General features: G+C 33.3%; 1 long non-coding RNA gene across 1 annotated transcript; it reads right to left on the bottom strand.

Moving 5' to 3' along the window:
• Positions 1-3,195: 3,195 nt before the first annotated feature.
• On the bottom strand, positions 3,196-7,473 carry LOC124895673. The gene is made up of 2 exons (XR_007051846.1): positions 6,967-7,473; positions 3,196-5,728 (listed from the first exon to the last, which is right to left on the bottom strand). It is a non-coding gene; the product is annotated as an uncharacterized LOC124895673 (long non-coding RNA).
• Between the last annotated feature and the right edge of the window lie 10,570 nt (positions 7,474-18,043).

The following is an 18,043-nucleotide window of genomic DNA, read 5'->3' as shown; positions in this document are numbered from 1 at the left end:
TGGTGTTTATATGTGTATGTGTGCATGTATATATATATATATATATATATGAATGACTACTTATACATAATAATTCTATGTATATGACGACATATACACTATAATTCTATGTATATGACAAGAAATACGTTGAAATTATGATTGTTTAGGTGTATTGTTATATGAATTTGTCATTCATGAATGAATATACTTATGTATTGATAATCATTCAATAATTATGATAATGAAAAAGTATGTATATGATATTTTTTAGCTTCAATGTATAAATATATACATAAAATATATAGATTTCTTGTCTTTGCTTTTGCTATATGTATGTTGCAATGTACCTAAACATATTGATTTAGGTTGTTCAAGAAGTTGGATTTGCTATTGTGATTATTTTGAAACATAAATATGGTGGTTTGATTTTATGTTTTTGTGATGGAAACTTTTAGGACACTAGATGGAAATTGACTTGTATAGCAGGTAGCTGAAAATGAGTGTCATATTGCAATTGTAAACTGCTAATGCAGACTGAATTCATGCTTTCATATCATTGAAAAGATAAAATATGAAAATGTATAAGCTAATCTAATAGGTTGAATTAGATTAATAGCATGAAAATAGAATAACCATAAATCAATTATATATAAAAAATTACATAAACATTTTTGTATATATTGTTAGCATTTCTATAAGATTAACATATACAAACTTTTGCAACACATATACGTACGTCATAACAAAAAGTAATAGGCATAACACACAATATCATACAGAAACACAGTTTAACTAATAATTTAAAAACATACGTTAATATGTTCCGATAACTTTGTATATCCAAAATACCTAAATTAGTTTAATAATTCAGAATCCTAACAAATCCACAAAAAGAAAAAAAGAATCTTCACCATAAGTATCTTTAAGACTATTCAATACTAACTATTCCTATTTCATCAAGTATGGAGACATATTTTGTCCTTGGTCTTACAGGGTCATTATTGTCACTAACATAATATTTCTTCACTTTTTGTAAATCGTAATTTCAAAGGAGTGACGCGTATCTCATACGATGATATTCTGCTTCAAAATTAACTGAAGGCACAACAATTTCTCCACTTGGGTATTCTGCATACCCAGGACAAACACTCCACAGTCCCTGCAAGTAAACAATATACATACACATTTAATGTTATGTTGACTAACCACTACTAAAGCACAGTCATATCAATGAAAAAACATACATAACACTGCCCACACTAACAATCATATTCAAAAAAAATAAAATAAAAATCTCACATTACTGAAAAAAACTGATATGCATATTGCACCAAGAAAATCAGTAAAAGCATACTCCAAAACAACTTAATCCCATAGACCTTTCTGTCACGTCCATATTGAATATACATAACAGTAACAAATATACATAACTTCTGATATGTATATTGCTATAACTAAGCCAAACAATTCCTACAGAAAATACAAAAACACAATACACAAGTCTGTGACGTATATGAACTATACATATCATTATATTTCAAATACGTACCATCAGTTATGTATATGTCTACCATATACATACGTACTGATATGTATATACACTAGCAACTACTAATGCACCATCAAATTCATAAAAGACCCATCATAATAATGCAAAACTAACAACCATATCCAAAAATAAAAAAATCAAAAAACCTCACATTGATGAAAAAAATATTATATCCAAGTACAATAAACAATCATATCATTATATTTCAAAGACGTAGCAACACTTATGTATATGTCTATCATATACATAAGTATTGATATGTATATCCACTTGTAACTACTAATGCACCCTCAAAAGTATGAAAAACCCACATAATACTGCAAAATTAACAATCATGTTCAAAAATAAAAAATAAAAAAACTCACATTGATGAAAAATCAAAAAATTAAAAAATCAAATAATATCCGTTGAATTTGATTTTTTGAACTTCGATCAGTAGCTTTTCTGAGCTTCTTCATCTTAATAGGGTCGTTACGATATTTCGATCTGTTTTCAACAAAATTAGGAGCCTCGTAACTAAGTTCTCCGGGAACGAATCCAATAACATGATTTGTTGGTTCACAATGGTTTAACTAAGTTAATCCTAAACTAAAAGATGGAGTATCACCCATTTACTAAGTAATAATGAGTGAATGGAGTACATGCAAGAACTTATTCTATAGAATTTTAATTTTTGGTAAAGTAAAAAAAAAATCTTACTCAAAGTTGGAAAAAGACAAGAGTTTGAACTTATTCTATTAAATGAATAACATGCAAGAAATTATTCAATCAAAATCTATGATTTTTTGGTAAAGTCGAAAAAAAATTAGCTAAGCTCAGATCTTAAAAATTACAGAATGTTGAAAATGGCGTTTTTGTTATTGTTAGAATTGAATGCAATTGAGTAAGAGTTTGAATCAAACATAATAATGAATTAAAAAATGGTAACCTTTACATAATGACTCCTTGATTTTAGGCTTCTTTCAAGGAGAACAAACAGTACAAAATTAGAAAAGTTATGTATATATACTTTTAGAGAGAGTAATTGAAAAAGTAGGTTTTTTGTAATATGTTTTGAGAGTTGAGATTTTGTATAATAACTAACAAGTAATACTTAAGTTGCCACTTTGTGAATTTTTTAGAAATAAAATTAGGATTCTTTTTGGAAAAATGACATAGCCTGACCTATTTTAAAACTAATGACCCAAGTTTGGGCCTATAGACATTTTATGTCATGGCGGCCTAACTAACTAATGTCACTCATTGGATCATTCGACCATTTTCAGTCTTTACCAACTTGGGTCATTCGGTCCTTCTCTAAAAATATTTTAAAACTTTTTTCTTATAATCTATTTTAGTATTCCTTTTTCACGTATACAAGAAAAAAAAACTACCAATACTAATTCTTCTTATATTTTCCTTTTAGCATATATTTGATGGCTCTTTTAATATTTAATATTTAATATAGGGTAAAAAGTTATTGGTATAAATAATGAAAACTAATCAAATTACAAAGCAATGCATAAGGACTTTCAGAATTTGAGGCATAATTATTGATGTATAATTTTGAGGACAATCTTCTTATGCACCAAACTTAAATAATAGAAAAAATGCATTCGCTAACCTAAAAATTATGATAGATATGGATTAAGAACATATTGAATTCCATCACAAAAGAATAAATAGGCTTTAATCGTGGTGGCATCACATTGGAAGAGAGGTATACTCATATATCAATAGTATACAACATGCATTGTGATATAATGTATCTCTTACTACTGTATACCACTAAAATATGAAGAAAGAAAATGTATTCTATACTCCAAAGATATACATCGCTAGACAATCATGAATCATTAAAAAAAAAAAAACCTCTTTAACAATTCCAGCAGAAGGCAGTGAAAGCTCCAAATGTCTTAACTAAAAATTTCTCTATTCCTCGAGTTCGAACCCCCAATATCGAAAGTAGTAAGAGAGGGGGAGAATTACTCTTTTTTCGACCAAACAATCGTCTTCCTTCAATAGACAACCGACTATTGATTGAAGTAATAAAAACTTCAAAAAATAAAGTCCTAAAGGTAAATAACACCAGATATTTTATATTAATTGAGATCTCTAATAGGTTTTACTCCAGTCCCCTTGGATTGCAAGAGATTCAATAAAATCAAAGTACAAGATTAAATCAAGCTTTTTAACTTAAACTCACACTCTCTTTCTTTCTTTCTCACTTTGATCCAATGCCCCACCAACTATGTGTTTCTTTCTCTCTTTTTGAGTACACAATAAACTTTTAAGAGAATACAATGTTTGAGTAAAGTAGAGCAAAAAACTAGATAAGGTTGAGACAAATGTATATTTCTTCTTTTGACTTTCAATGCTTATATAGTAATGATTGAACTACTACTAGCCGTTGGAAGTTAGAAGGCAACCAAATGATTTTCTTCTTAAGAAAATGAAGAACAAGTAAAGACTAGGAAAATCTAAATAAGTACAATATATACCTAGAAGAGAGAGATGTGACAATCCCTTGATTTAAGCAATTCATTTAATGCAACAGAACTTTCTTCTTTCCTAGAATGTTGTGTCTCTTGATACTTAACAATATCTTTTTTCGAGTTTTTCTTCAATCTATTTAGAGCAACAAATCTTTCTCTTTTCGTGGAATACGTCTTGATATTTTTGGACAACAAATTCTTTTGTTTTCTGATGCATAAATCCCATGATTTATGCACCTTAGTAACTACAATGATCTTCTGCATTAGTCTAATGTTAGTCAAAATTAGATGGCTCTCGGCGCACGTTAGTCTAACGTACGCTGGTGGTGGCTGCCATGGATAGAACATAAGGTCGCGACCGTGGAAGAGGTAGAGGATAAGGAAGACCTAGAATTAATTTGATAACAAATGTTAGAGAGTCACATGGAGCTCGCAACATAACACCTTTGGTCACACCCGATTGAACAACCGACAGAGAAGTGATATAGACAGAGGAAGATGAGCTAGGACAGAGGGGAATCTCAAAGTGCCTGATTTTAACCCCCTCCCCCATAGTCAAGGAGTGTCAGGTACTAATCAATCTAATCCTAATTTGACCAATATTGTGCAAGTGGAGTAAGGGTCTAGATCGAATCCAGGAATAATCACTGAAGCAGAAATCCCAAATCCCGCCCCTGCGTAAATCCAAGAAGAATAAATTGAAACACCGGTTGCTCCATGGGTGAGCTTATTTACAAAAAATAGGGCTGCTGCAAATGGACTTTCGCTATCATACACCCCCCCCCCCCCAACTAATTGAGGAACAAGCAGTGGTGCCACTTGAGAAATAGAAAGTTGATAAAGAAGCAGCTAAATGGAATTGTGCTCTAATAGCATATTTTGTAGGGGATACCCCAGGTTATAATGCACTGAGTAGATATATTAGACAATACTGGACCATGTAGTTGCCGCAGAGCAGTATCATCACGAGGAGGGATATTATGTCGTTCGATTTGCATCTATTGAAGATATGGAAGAGGTGCTCTATTCAGGACCTTATACTGTTAATAACAGACCCCCCATTATTCTGAAGCCTTGGCCGATGGACTTTGATTTCAACACAGAATATCCTACAGAGATACCTCTGCGGGTTAAATTTCCCAAGCTTCCGATGTTCTACTAGGTAAGAGATTCACTAAGTAGAATAGCCAGTGTCATTGACATTTCTGTCTATGTGGATGGGTGTACAACTAAGCAGACTAGAATATCCGTTGCTCAAATGCTAATTGAGGTAAATGTTACAAAGGACTTGCCTAATGAAGTGCTAGTAATGGAGCCTAATGGGAGAAAGTTTAAACAATCAGTTATTTACGACTGGAAGCCTACGTTTTGCTCTTATTGCAAAGTAGTTGGTCATAGTTGTCTACCCAACCCTAAGGAGCAAGGTAAACCAAAGGAGCCTTACAAAAAGATGGAGCAAGAATGTCCATGTAAAAGGAAGATAACAATAGCACAAGCCCCTACAGTGGTGGATAACACAACGGGTAAAGAAGTAGAAGTGACAAAGGTGCTTGAAGTGGGAGAATCCAGTGGTACTAGACATCATGCGCCTCAAAATTCTTCTATTCAACCCCAGCATAGTCCTAACAGACAGAGATCCAATTCTCCCTTGCCTCCGATCAGAGATATATCTAAACCTACATATGCATATAACCTGAGTGATTTCCCCCAGTAAGATCAGTGCCTGCAAAGATAAGTATCAAGAAAAAGCAGATTGAGAATAGTAGAATATTGAAACCTCTTGATAAAGGGGTCCCTCAAAATCTTTATAATAAGTTGCCTTATTTGGAACATAAGAGGAGTGAATAAGAGCTATAAGCAAAAAGAGCTCAAAAAGCTCATTAGAGGTAAACAAATAAAGTTAATTGGTCTAGTAGAAACAAGAGTTAAGCAACATAATATAGCTAAGGCTACTAGAAATATTTGTCTCGGGTGGAGCTCTATTAACAACTATCAGCATGCTACAAATGGCAGGATATGGATCTATTGGGATACTACTATATACACAGTCCACTATCTCCAGTCTAATGCTAAAATGGTTCACTGTCAAGTTAATGATGCTGCTGGAGGGTTCATATGCTTGTTGGCTGTGGTGTATGGTTTTAATTCCTTGGAGACTAGGAAAAGATTATGGAAAAAGTCGAAGGAAGTAGGACAGGGGATTAATCAACCCTGGATCTTTGGTTGAGATTTTAATGCTGTTATATGGCCTTCAGATAGAATTTAGGGAGCTCTTGTTACAGCAGTAGAAACCAAAGATCTGGTGGATTGTATTCAGAACCTGCACTTGTGTAAAATACCTTGGAAAGGTGCGTATTATACTTGGTCCAATAAGCAGTAGGGAACTAATAGAATATGTAGTTGAATTGATCGGATGTTTGACAATAACGAATGGATAATGAAATGGGGACATGTTATGACACAATATGAACTTCCTCAAGTTTTTGACCATGCCCCTATGATTTTAACTATCCATAGCATTCATCAAAGCATCAAATCTCCTTTTACATATTTTAATGTTTGGGCTGAACATCCATCCTTCCAAAACATAGTAATTACAAGTTGGAACACTCAAGTTCAAGGAGGAAGTATGGCTAGAATCTGGAAGAAACTTAAAGATCTAAGACCTCATCTGAAGAATCTTAACTCTGTAGAGTTTAAGAATATAGCTCAGAAGCTTGAACTAATCATATTGGAACTACAGTCTACTCAAGACCAAATTGCTACAAATTGTATAGATGAGTTACTGGCTAAAGAGAAGATGTGTAAGCAGAACTTAGAAAAATGGTCAGGCATTGAAGAAAATATTCTCAGACAAAAAGCAAGGGCTCAATGGATTCGACTTGGGGATGCTAATAATAATAATTATTTCTCAGCTATGATCAAAGAAAGAACCTACAAAAAATAAATCCTTGAGCTTACCTCTTTGACTGGCCACAAACTCTCTGCTACTGAAGATATACAAAAGGAGATTGTAGAGTTTTACAAAAATCTGATGGGTACTTCCTCTCAAACTCTCCCAGTAGTCAACTTAATTACTATGAAAAAGGGGAAGATTCTAAGCTATGCTCAAGGGCTAGAATTGAGTAGAGATGTAACAAGTGAGGAGATAATAGAGGCATTAAAAAGTATCAAAGATGATAAAGCTCCTGACATAGATGGCTACAATGCTCACTTCTATAAGAAGACCTGGTATACCATTAAACATGACTTAATTGCAGATGTCAAAGAGTTCTTCAATATTGGTAAGATGTATAGACCAGTAAACTGCACCTTGATTGCTCTGGTTCCTAAAACAGTTAGCCCCACTACTGTTAAGGAATTTCAACCATTTGCTTGTTGTACTATACTATACAAGATAATTGCAAAGATTTTTACTTCAAGTCTCTAAAAAGTGATTGCTACCATTCTTAGTGATGTCACGACCCAAAAACGAGGGTCATGATGGCACTTGTCGCGGCATACCTTGACAAATAAGCCTATCACCCAAACTGATGCGAAAAGAGGAAAAAACAGAAATACCCTAAGGTAAGACTTCTAGAATGAAGCCGAATCATATAAGTAATCATAACAACACGAAAAGCACTTACCCGAAATACCAAACATGCCCAAAACCAGGTGTCAATAGTGTAAGAACTACTAATACAATCCAAGAGTCAAATATATCGGAAAAGTAACCACAAAGGAATAATAATTGTCTCTGAATATTAATAAGGACATAACTACTATAGAAAGATAGAGGTGAACTTTGGATGCATAAATGTCCAACTGCTACCTTGGAAGCTCTAACAATCGCCCGAGTCAATCAAGCTGAGGCGCACTCGAGCTAGGACCTGCACCGAAAGGGCGCAGTAAACATGAGTACGGTCCACTTGTACTTAGTAGGTATCATAGGCCGACTAAACAAAGTAGTAAATAAAGCATACAAAATATACAATAAGGGCACGTCACCTGCAATCAGAAAATATCCCACAACGGTAGCCCATCCCGCTTGCACTAACAGTTCTAATGTTTATCACATAAATTAGAACAACACACCAAGATATAGAATGCAAGTATACATTATGTCACATATAAATAAAACAAGAGAGAACATATAGATACAAGATCATCAAATACAAGTAAAGGAAGGTAAGACAAATACATAGATGACCAGTCAATATGTCAATACAATACAACATAACACAATAAAGTAAGTGCAATGTATATGATGATGATGATGATGCACGAGGTCGTCGCACAACCTCCGGGATCGTCGCACAATCCCCATATACATCTATGGAGCTAAAGTTTCCCGACGTAGAACCCATGGGGGATTTGTCAACTCGTATACAATCCACATATATCATATCTCCTTTCTGACACATCCCTCAAAAAGGGTTTCATAAGGTGTTACAATATCTTTTAAAAAGGTATTGCCAGTGTTTCTCAGATGTTGCCACGGTGGTACAATATTTCGTGAATGAGTATGATATGAAGATGTAATGCTCACAACCAATCACAATGAGTATTTCCACAAACAATCACATGATATATTTTCACAACCAACCACAATGATACTTTTCCACAACCACATGAGCCAATATCCACTCATTATTTTCGTATCATACATGAATTTTCACATGTCTCATTTGCCAATAAAGTATGAATATAATCACAATACACCAATGGTACCACATTAAGCATTCTAACAACATAATACAATTATTCATATGTATTCAAGGCTATCAATATCACATAGGACCTCACACGGTCACACATATCACATAATATCTCAATTTCGACAATTACATCATATCACATAAATGATTATTTTTCATGATTAGTTCCCACCCTTAGCATGCATTTTGTACCATCATTTGCTACCCAACCCAGTCTGAAAGAGTTAAGCGATAACCTACCTCGAAAGCTGAAACCGATCTGCTACACTTGAACTCGTGACCTTATCTTTCACGAACAATCTCGAACTTTACTAAAAGCATCAAATATGAAATCTACGCGTAAAAAAAAAAACCAACGACACCCATATTGACTACTTTTGATTTGGGGTCAAAACGGACCCCTAAAATCCAAAAGAAGGGAAAAATTAAAATTTTACTTCAAAAACATGTTTCCCATATTTTTAGAAACCTACAGTTGAAAATTCAAGTTAAATCGAGTAAAAAATGAGGTTTAAATCAAAGAAAAATTATTTTTGAGCTTTACCGGGTAAAATCTTTGAAATTCGGATTAAAAACAAGAATCAAAGTTGTTTTGATGGTTAAATGGATGAAAAACTAATAATTATAAGATAAAAATATTATTCAAGTGAAAATGAGTGAAAATGGAGTTTAAAATCAAGCTCTAAATTTTTTGGGGTTTTGAGAAATTAATTAAGAAATTACTAAGAAAAGGGTAAATTTTTATCTTTAATCCATAATAAAATCAAGAAAAATGTTTTAATCTAGCTTCTCAAGCTCTCACAAACTTCACTTTTAAGCTCTCATATTATTTTTGGGTTTAACTCTCAAGAGACAAGATGAAAAATGAGCAAAATAGGCCCAAAAAGGGTAAAAAAAACTGGTATAAATAGCAGAAAAATCTGCACCAGTGCAACAGTTTTTTTTCCAAGTCCAAATGAACTTTGACGGGATGCCCGAGATTCGTTCGGAGTCCGATATATGCAAACGAACTATGCAACCATACTAAATTTGACATTCCAGATGCGTTGGCGAAGTCGTATTTTTGAAAATATATCATTTTCAATAAGTTGACCCCCAAAATCCGAAATCACAATTTTCAAAATCGGGGGTCGAAATGAGATTTAAAAGCCGTAAAATCATACCAAACATGCTAACACCATAAATTTACTATTCTTGATCTGTTGCCGAAGTCATATTTTCCATCCGAGGTTGTTTCGATCAAATGTGGCCCCACACCCAAATTTTAAATTTTTTAACTTTCCGACCAATAGGTTGAAATGAGCTCGGGTGCACGGGACCCGAACCAAAGGTCTACCTAGCCTAAAATCGATATTACAGAGCTGCTGGCGCAGTCCATTTTTCCATCCATCATACAGATCAAAAGATATCCACATAAGTCCAAAATAAGGCTTTCGAAGCCATCAAAAACCACAATATTGCATAAATGATGCCAAAATGCATCGAAAATCATGCCAATCACCCCTCCACACGAGAAATACCATAATGCAATTACAGGGAAGGGTAAAACAGTTAAATCACACAAAATAATGGCAATGCCTCGCTAAAGAGATAGCCTACAAATATTGTTCGAGAGCTCCACTGGAAATTTGTTCTAAATTACTGGAGTTGAAATTTTAGTAGCTGCTATATTTCTGGTTTTTCGTACTTTTTCTCTTGTAATTTTTGAGTTTTCTTTTGCTGGATAGTAGTATTGAGGAAGGATTACTATGGAGTTGTAATTTGCTACTTGGTAATGAATGCAATCATTAGTTACCAAATAAAATGATCTTCCATCAATCTTCCTTTCCTTCTTGTGAGATATTTTTTTTTTTTTGAGTATTTGAAAAGAGATTCTTTTGAATATTTTTTTTCTAAATTCCTACAATCAAATCAAGCTCAGGATCATTCACAAAACTTAACATTATGAATCTCTTCCTTTTTGATGTATGACAAAAATTAGATTACTTTCAAAAATTAGATTAATTCCCTGTTTAGGCTCTCTCCCTAAATGAGTGACTTTAACTTTCCCTGCATGGTTAGATTACATACACTATTCCCCCCTTTGACATCAATCAAAAAGGAAGAAGGGAAACTTATGTAAATATCTATCCGCAGGCAAAGAAAAATAAGTAACTTATGTGAATCAAATCAAATAACTTTTTGTTTCCAAAGAGTTTTTCAATTATGCTAAGAGAAATTTTTAGAGAACGAAATCTTCCTTCCAGCAAAGGCTTATTAAAAATGTTAGCTAATTGTAAATCAGTGCTCACAAAAGATAATTCAATATCTTCTTTTAAAACATGATATCTAATAAAATGATGCTTAATATCAATATGTTTTACTCTAGAGTAATGCACAGGATGTTTAGATAAATAGATAGCACTAGAGTTATCACAAAATATTCTGAATGTTTAAAACACGGATCATAATCACTGAGTTGATGAGACATCCAAAGAATATGAGTGCAACACAATCCAATAGAAATATATTCATATTCAGGGGTAGATAGAAAAGAATAATTTTGTTTCTTGCTATTCCATGAGACAAGGTGTCAAGCCTCAAATCCTATTGGGGCGGACTGACACCCGTAACCGAGGAGGCCCGGGAGAACCAGCTCATAACCTTATACTTCCCATGCATACCTCTATGCCAACCCAAAATTCGGACAACAGCATGTCGCATATAAAAGAAAATAATCACCTGTATAAGCTCGAGCACACATATATATGTATATACAATACTTGGCCGTTGGAGCCATCACGTATATTAACAAAACACCACCTTGACTGTACATTAGTTATACAAAGCCTCTAGATAATACACAGAGTTTAACTAAGGTCGGGGCACACCCCGCTATATAACTAACTTCTATACAATACCAAAAGTGTCTGGATATGACACGGAAAGCCCTGAAGTAAACTAAAGCTCACCAAAAGCAGCTGGATATCCTAGCTCCTACTTGTGCAGTGTATGAGCTGAGGTACCTGTGCCTGCAACATGAAATGCAGGTCCCCCATAGGGGACGTTAGTACGAAATATGTACTGAGTATGCAAAGCTGTAGATAATCACATATGATATAGGAGCTCAATAGAAATCAGAAACAAGTGAATAAATCGTAATAGGAGTGGGCCACACTTACTAGAACTTGTGACAACCTGTACATTGTATTTATTCAATCACTTTACATTCGTTCTTATCATCTTTGTAATCATTACTGTACTGTACTGTGACCATTAGGCTGCCTCCAGTACATATCAACTGGGATCGATCCATGATAGGCTTATGCCCCTGGGATACCACCCATAAACACATAAATAGGGATCGACCCATGATAGGCTTATTCCCCTGGGATACCACCCGATAAGAGAGAACTTCCATCACTTAGTTCAATTAATCTTTGAGATTATTATTTCAGTCGCCACCATATTTTTGATACTTTGAAACAATGATACATCAATAAGAGACATATAAATAGACCATCAATGCAATAACAATGAAGTAAGAACTCATTGGCACATCAATGAAGTGTTTTGGAGTCATCAATGCTATAACAATGGAGTAGGAACTTATTGGTATATCAATGAAACATTTTGGAGTCATTAATAACACATGGATCTTGTTAAAGTAACCGGATACCTTCTGACATTCATTAGTGCAATAAACATGTAAGATTTGGAAGACAAGTAAGTATTGGAATATCTTGACATCTTGTAGGGTGGAAACAAGTTCATTGGTAACGTAGGACATTATACAAAACCATTATGGATCACATGTTACTGAATAACTTTAGAAACTTTCTTAATAGAACAATTGTTCACTTTCATGCCAAAGATATGGTGTAGAGTATGCTTTACATACCTGACTGTCAACCTTCAATACTAGTCCCAAATGGACTTCCCGTCTTTTTGAATTACTTGTCCACAATAAACATATATAGCAATCTAGTATTAGCAACCAAACGTCACAATTCAATTATTTGAATTCACCAAACTAGTGGTTAAGTAGTAAGCCTTAATTACACCATAAAGGGTGTCACTTTAGCCCTCTTATACTCCAATTACATTCATATGCCATGCATATTCATACAACATCCTCTAATATCAAGTTTGGATTCATTTATCTTTCCAACCAATCCATTAAACCAAATTGAGCCATAGACATAAATAATCATCAATTCAATATTATATCACCATATCCACCTTCCATAACTCAATTACCATATCCACCTTCCACAATTCAATACAACCAAACTATGCAAAATAGTTCATAACCCTATTTCCATCACCTTTCAATAACAACCAATACATATAATCCTCTATCACACATATAAATATGGAAAAGAACAAAGGAAAATAATATTCATACCTTAGAATTCACCTCTTGATTATGCAATCCTGTTTGCACAAATAATAGGTGCCGTTCGAAGCTCTCGAGATGACAAACGCAGTTATCAAATTACTTTAGAATTTCTACGGTTGAATCAAAAGTAATTTAAAGGTCAAATTTGGCTAGGGTTTGTTCTTTCTCAATGATTGATAATGAAAATGAGTTTTTGAACTCATATACATGTATATATACACATATTCCCGTCCATAATATAATAGGAAATGACCAAAATACCTTTAAAAGTTAAATAATGTCAAATCTGTCATTTGGTGGACTATTTTGATAAGCTAAAGTAGATCAACCATAACTCTTTGCTACGATATAGGATTTGAGTGAAATTGGTATCATTGGAAGTATAATTCAAAGGGCTTTCATTTCATATAAAGTAGGTCACCCAGTTCGTCCTGTACAAGGAGTTATGGTCGTTTGAAGTTGACCCTAAAAATCTATTTTGATAGGCTGAAGTAAAACAAGTATAACTCCTTACTTAGACGTTGGATTTGGATGAAACTAATTGCATTGGAAAGAAGACTCAAAGATCTTTCTTTTAATAGGTCGCAGCTCTCCTAGTTCATTATATTAAGGGAGTTATGATCGTTCAAAGTTGACCCAAAAATTCGGCTGGCCTCAGTAGTTTTTGTGCAGGAAATTTTCCTGCACATTTACTATTCCTAAATATCCCGGCCACCGTTTTATAGTTTCGAACGTGCTCTATTTACTATCGTTGGAAAGCTTATTCAATAACCTTCCGATGGAACCATCGACAGGTGAATTCCGGTATAAATAAAATAAAAAAATTAATTCCATATAAATAAGACCAATACACGTACTTGAATGGGGTGTTACACAAGGGATTTTCCCATGAATTGGAAAGTACCACTAGTACTTTTTTGATACACTTTATCACCTTCATAATCTTCATCTAAGAAACCATTTATGTCAATTTCAGTAGACTTAGGATACCATAATCCATAGGATCCTTTGCTAATAAGATATCTGATAATACGTTTTACAACAGTCAAATGAGGTTTTTTAGGAGCTGACTGAAACCTGACACATTTACATATACTAAAAAGAATATTAGGTCGACTGACTATAAGATATAAAAGTAAATTAATGATACCACGATATTTGGTCTTTTCAATATTCTTGCCATCTTCACATGACTCTAGAACACATGTAGAACTCATAGGATTACGAGATGGTTTGCCATTTTCCATTTCAAATTTTTGAATGAGATTTTTGGTTTACTTACCTTGGGAGATGAATGTTCCCTCAGTTGGTTGATGGATTTGTAATCCTAAAAAAATATTAATTCTTCCATCATGTTCATATCAAATTCGCTTTGTATTAACTCAGAGAATTTCTTGCACAAAACAACATTAGTACTTCTAAAGATAACATCATTAGTATAAATTTGAATGATCAAATTTCAAGACAAGGTTCATTTGATAAATAAAGTAGTATCAATTTTTTCTCTCCAGAAACTATGATTAATTAGAAAATTGATCAGTCTATCATACTAAGATCGACAAGCTTGTTTTAAAACTTAATGACCTTTTAAGTTTAAAAACATGATATGAAAATTATAGATTTTCAAAACTTGGGGGTTGTTTCACAAAAACCTGTCCATCAATAAAGCCATTTAAAAAGCACTTTTCACATCCATTTTAAATAATTTAAACCCTTTATACAAAGCATAAGCGAGTAAAATTCTAATGGATTTTAACCTTACTACAGTTGAGAAAGTCTCATCATAATCGACTTCCTATTGTTGTGAGTAGCCTTGAGCAACTCGGTAAGCTTTATTTTACACAACTTTACCTGATTCATTCATTTTATTTCTGAACATCCATTTGGTTCCAATGATAGAGATATTCTCTGCTGTTGGAATAAGAGTCCATATATTGTTCCTGTTAAACTGGTCAAGCTCTTATTTCATTGCCTTTACCCAACTATCATCTTCCAAAACCTCATTGACTTTCTTTGGTTTAAGTTGAAATATGAGGGCTATGTTTGCATTTATTCCACTAGAAGCCCTTGTTTGCATTCCTTCTTTTGGATTGCCAATAATGAATTTCTTTGGATAATCAGGCTCACTTCTCCATTTATTTGGAATTATTTTATGTTCAAATTGATTGTTTGAAGTAGTAGCAGGCTGGTCAATTTCAGTACTAGTTGACTTGAAGGTGGATTCATATTTAGTGAAAGGAGGTTTATTAACTTTTACCTGTTTAATCTCATCATTGATAGAACTAACATTATTCACACAATGATTAGTATCATAAAAAACAACACGCACAAATTCTTCAATGCAAAGAGTATGTTTATTGCAAATTCTATATGATCTACTAGAGTTAGAGTACTCCATAAAAATACCTTCATAGATCAAACTTACCAAAGTTATCCTTGCCATTGTTATGAACAAAATATTTTTAGCAAAATATATGAAAGTATCCAATGTTGGGTTTCTTGTTGTTCTAAAGCTCATATGCTGTTTTCTTCAAAATAGGCCTAATGAGACACCTGTTTAAAATATGGCATATAGTAATGACAACTTTTACCTAAAATAATGCGGTAGAGAGTGTTCACAGATCATGGTGCGAGCCATGTCTTGAGGAGTTCTATTTTTCTTTTCAACCACGCCATTTTTTAAGGGGATATTTGAGTAGAGAAGTTATGAGTGTATCCATGAGTATCACAAAAGATTTTGAAATTTTTATTCTCAAACTCCCTTCATGGTCACTTCTAATGGAAGAAATATAGTAACCTTTGTCTCTTTAAATCTTTTCATAAAAACTTCAAAATTATTTAACTTATCATCTTTGTTAGCTAAAAACATGACCCATATAAATCGAGAATAATCATTAATAAATACCTTTTACAACCAATGCTAGCAGTTCTAGCAGGACTAAACAAATTCATATAGAGTAGCTACAAAGGTTTAGTTGTGGATGCAATATCTTTAACAGGAAAAAAGTTTCTAGTTTGCTCACCAAGTTTACAGGCATCACAAATGTGAGACTTTTTGAAATCAAGATTTGGATGTCCGGTCACAAGTTCATGCTTGACTAATTTTTCAATATGCCTCATACTTGTATGTCCAAGTTTTTGTGCCAAATCCAGGGACCTTCAGAGATGAAGGCAAGACATCCATGTCGGTCTGCATTTTTTGATGGATTCTAGAACACACACATTTCTGTGAATACTTCTAACAAAAATCTGGCTTCCATGTTTTTCAATTATGCACTCTTCCTTTTTAAACCTTACCTTAAATCCAACATCACACAACTGACTGATATTCAGTAGGTTATACTTCAAGTTTCTGACCAAATATACATTAGTAATATCACATGAGTTATTAAAGGAGATATTACCAATACCTATTGCTTTGCCTTTAGATTTATCTTAATGCTGATCTCACCTCCATCAAAATCAATAATTGTCCCAAACAAATTTTTTCTTTTAGTCATATGATTTGGACATCCACTGTCAAGAAACCATTTTTCTTTAAATTTTTAATGAAGTTCAAAATAAATGTATCACTTATTTATGGGTAACCAAGTATTTTTGGGTCCCTTAGGATTAGTTATTAGATTTGTTGACTCAATTTCGTGTCTCCAAATCCATCTACCAGGATTTCTAAAATGAACTCTACAGTTATAGTATTTATGACCAGGTTTCCCATAGTGATAACAAGAAGTATAGTATTGATCAGTGGTTATATAGTAGGTATTGTGATTGTGACTGCTGCCTTAGTTGACTGGCTTGAGTTAGTTGACCTTTGAGATTTATCATAGTTATAGTACCTTTTATGATAGGTATTAGGACTATGATTACTCCCTTAGGTTGACTTACTCAAATTAGTTGATCATTGAGATCCTTCACAGCTATAACGTGTATTATTGTACTCACCACTATCAAATTTATCAGTTGACTTAGTTGTGCTAGTCAACTGATTTGACCTGACCATACTATGATTGAGAGATTTTTCAAAACTGTTAATTTTGATTTTTAATTCACCTACTTCTTCTTGTCAGTATTCTTTTTCGATTTCACAAACTTTATGTTTGAGTTACCAGTCTCTTTTTTCTCTTAATAAAACTCTTTTTACTTCATAAGTCTATGGCAAGGTCTAGCAAATTTTGAAGTTTTGAGTATTCATTACAAAATTTAGATCTGATTGTTCTTCATCACCCCAATAGCTCAATATCTTTTGATTTTCTTTGGAAGGTCCTCTTCCAGCTTCTGGATAATCATAAGAAATATGACCATATCTACCACATTTATAACACTTACCTTTATTCCTGTTTGATCAGTATATTCTTTTCCCTTTGAGTAATTTGGTTTTCCCCTTCTTTAATTCCTAGATCTTTTGTAATTTTCAACAACTGTCCTTATGATGAGAGCAAACTCACCTGCAACTATCCATAATTCTCTTTTTTTTATCCTGTTATTGGTCTTTCTTATTTAGGTGAGCCTTTTCAAAGGTAATGAGATCTCCTATGACTTTATTATAGGTCATTTTATTTAAGTTCATGCTTTCAAGAGCCACAACCTTAAAAAGCCTTATCATTTGATCTGCCATAACATAGGTTTTTCCTATAGCTTTGAGTTCCCCCAATAATTTTCACAAACCTGGCAAATATTTCTTCAATTAATTCACTATCTTTCATCTTGAAAAGTTCATAGTCATAGAGTAATATACTTAAAAGAGTTTGTTTGACCTTTTCAGTTCCTTCATATGTCACTTCTAATTTGTTCCACATTTCTTTGGCAGTCTCAAAGCAGGAGATCTTCTCATATTCTTCACCACTGATTGCATTATACAAAATATTCTTTGCTTTAGATTTGATCTAAATGATCTTCATTTGTTCATCAATGTAATCTTCTAAGGATGGAGTGCTCTCAGTAAATCTTTCACCATTTT

Source organism: Capsicum annuum, unplaced genomic scaffold (assembly GCF_002878395.1).
Source record: "Capsicum annuum cultivar UCD-10X-F1 unplaced genomic scaffold, UCD10Xv1.1 ctg83390, whole genome shotgun sequence".
NCBI lineage: Eukaryota > Viridiplantae > Streptophyta > Magnoliopsida > Solanales > Solanaceae > Capsicum > Capsicum annuum.
The sequence above is the reverse complement of the archived record's forward strand: the minus strand, read 5'-3'. Positions and strand labels throughout refer to the sequence as shown.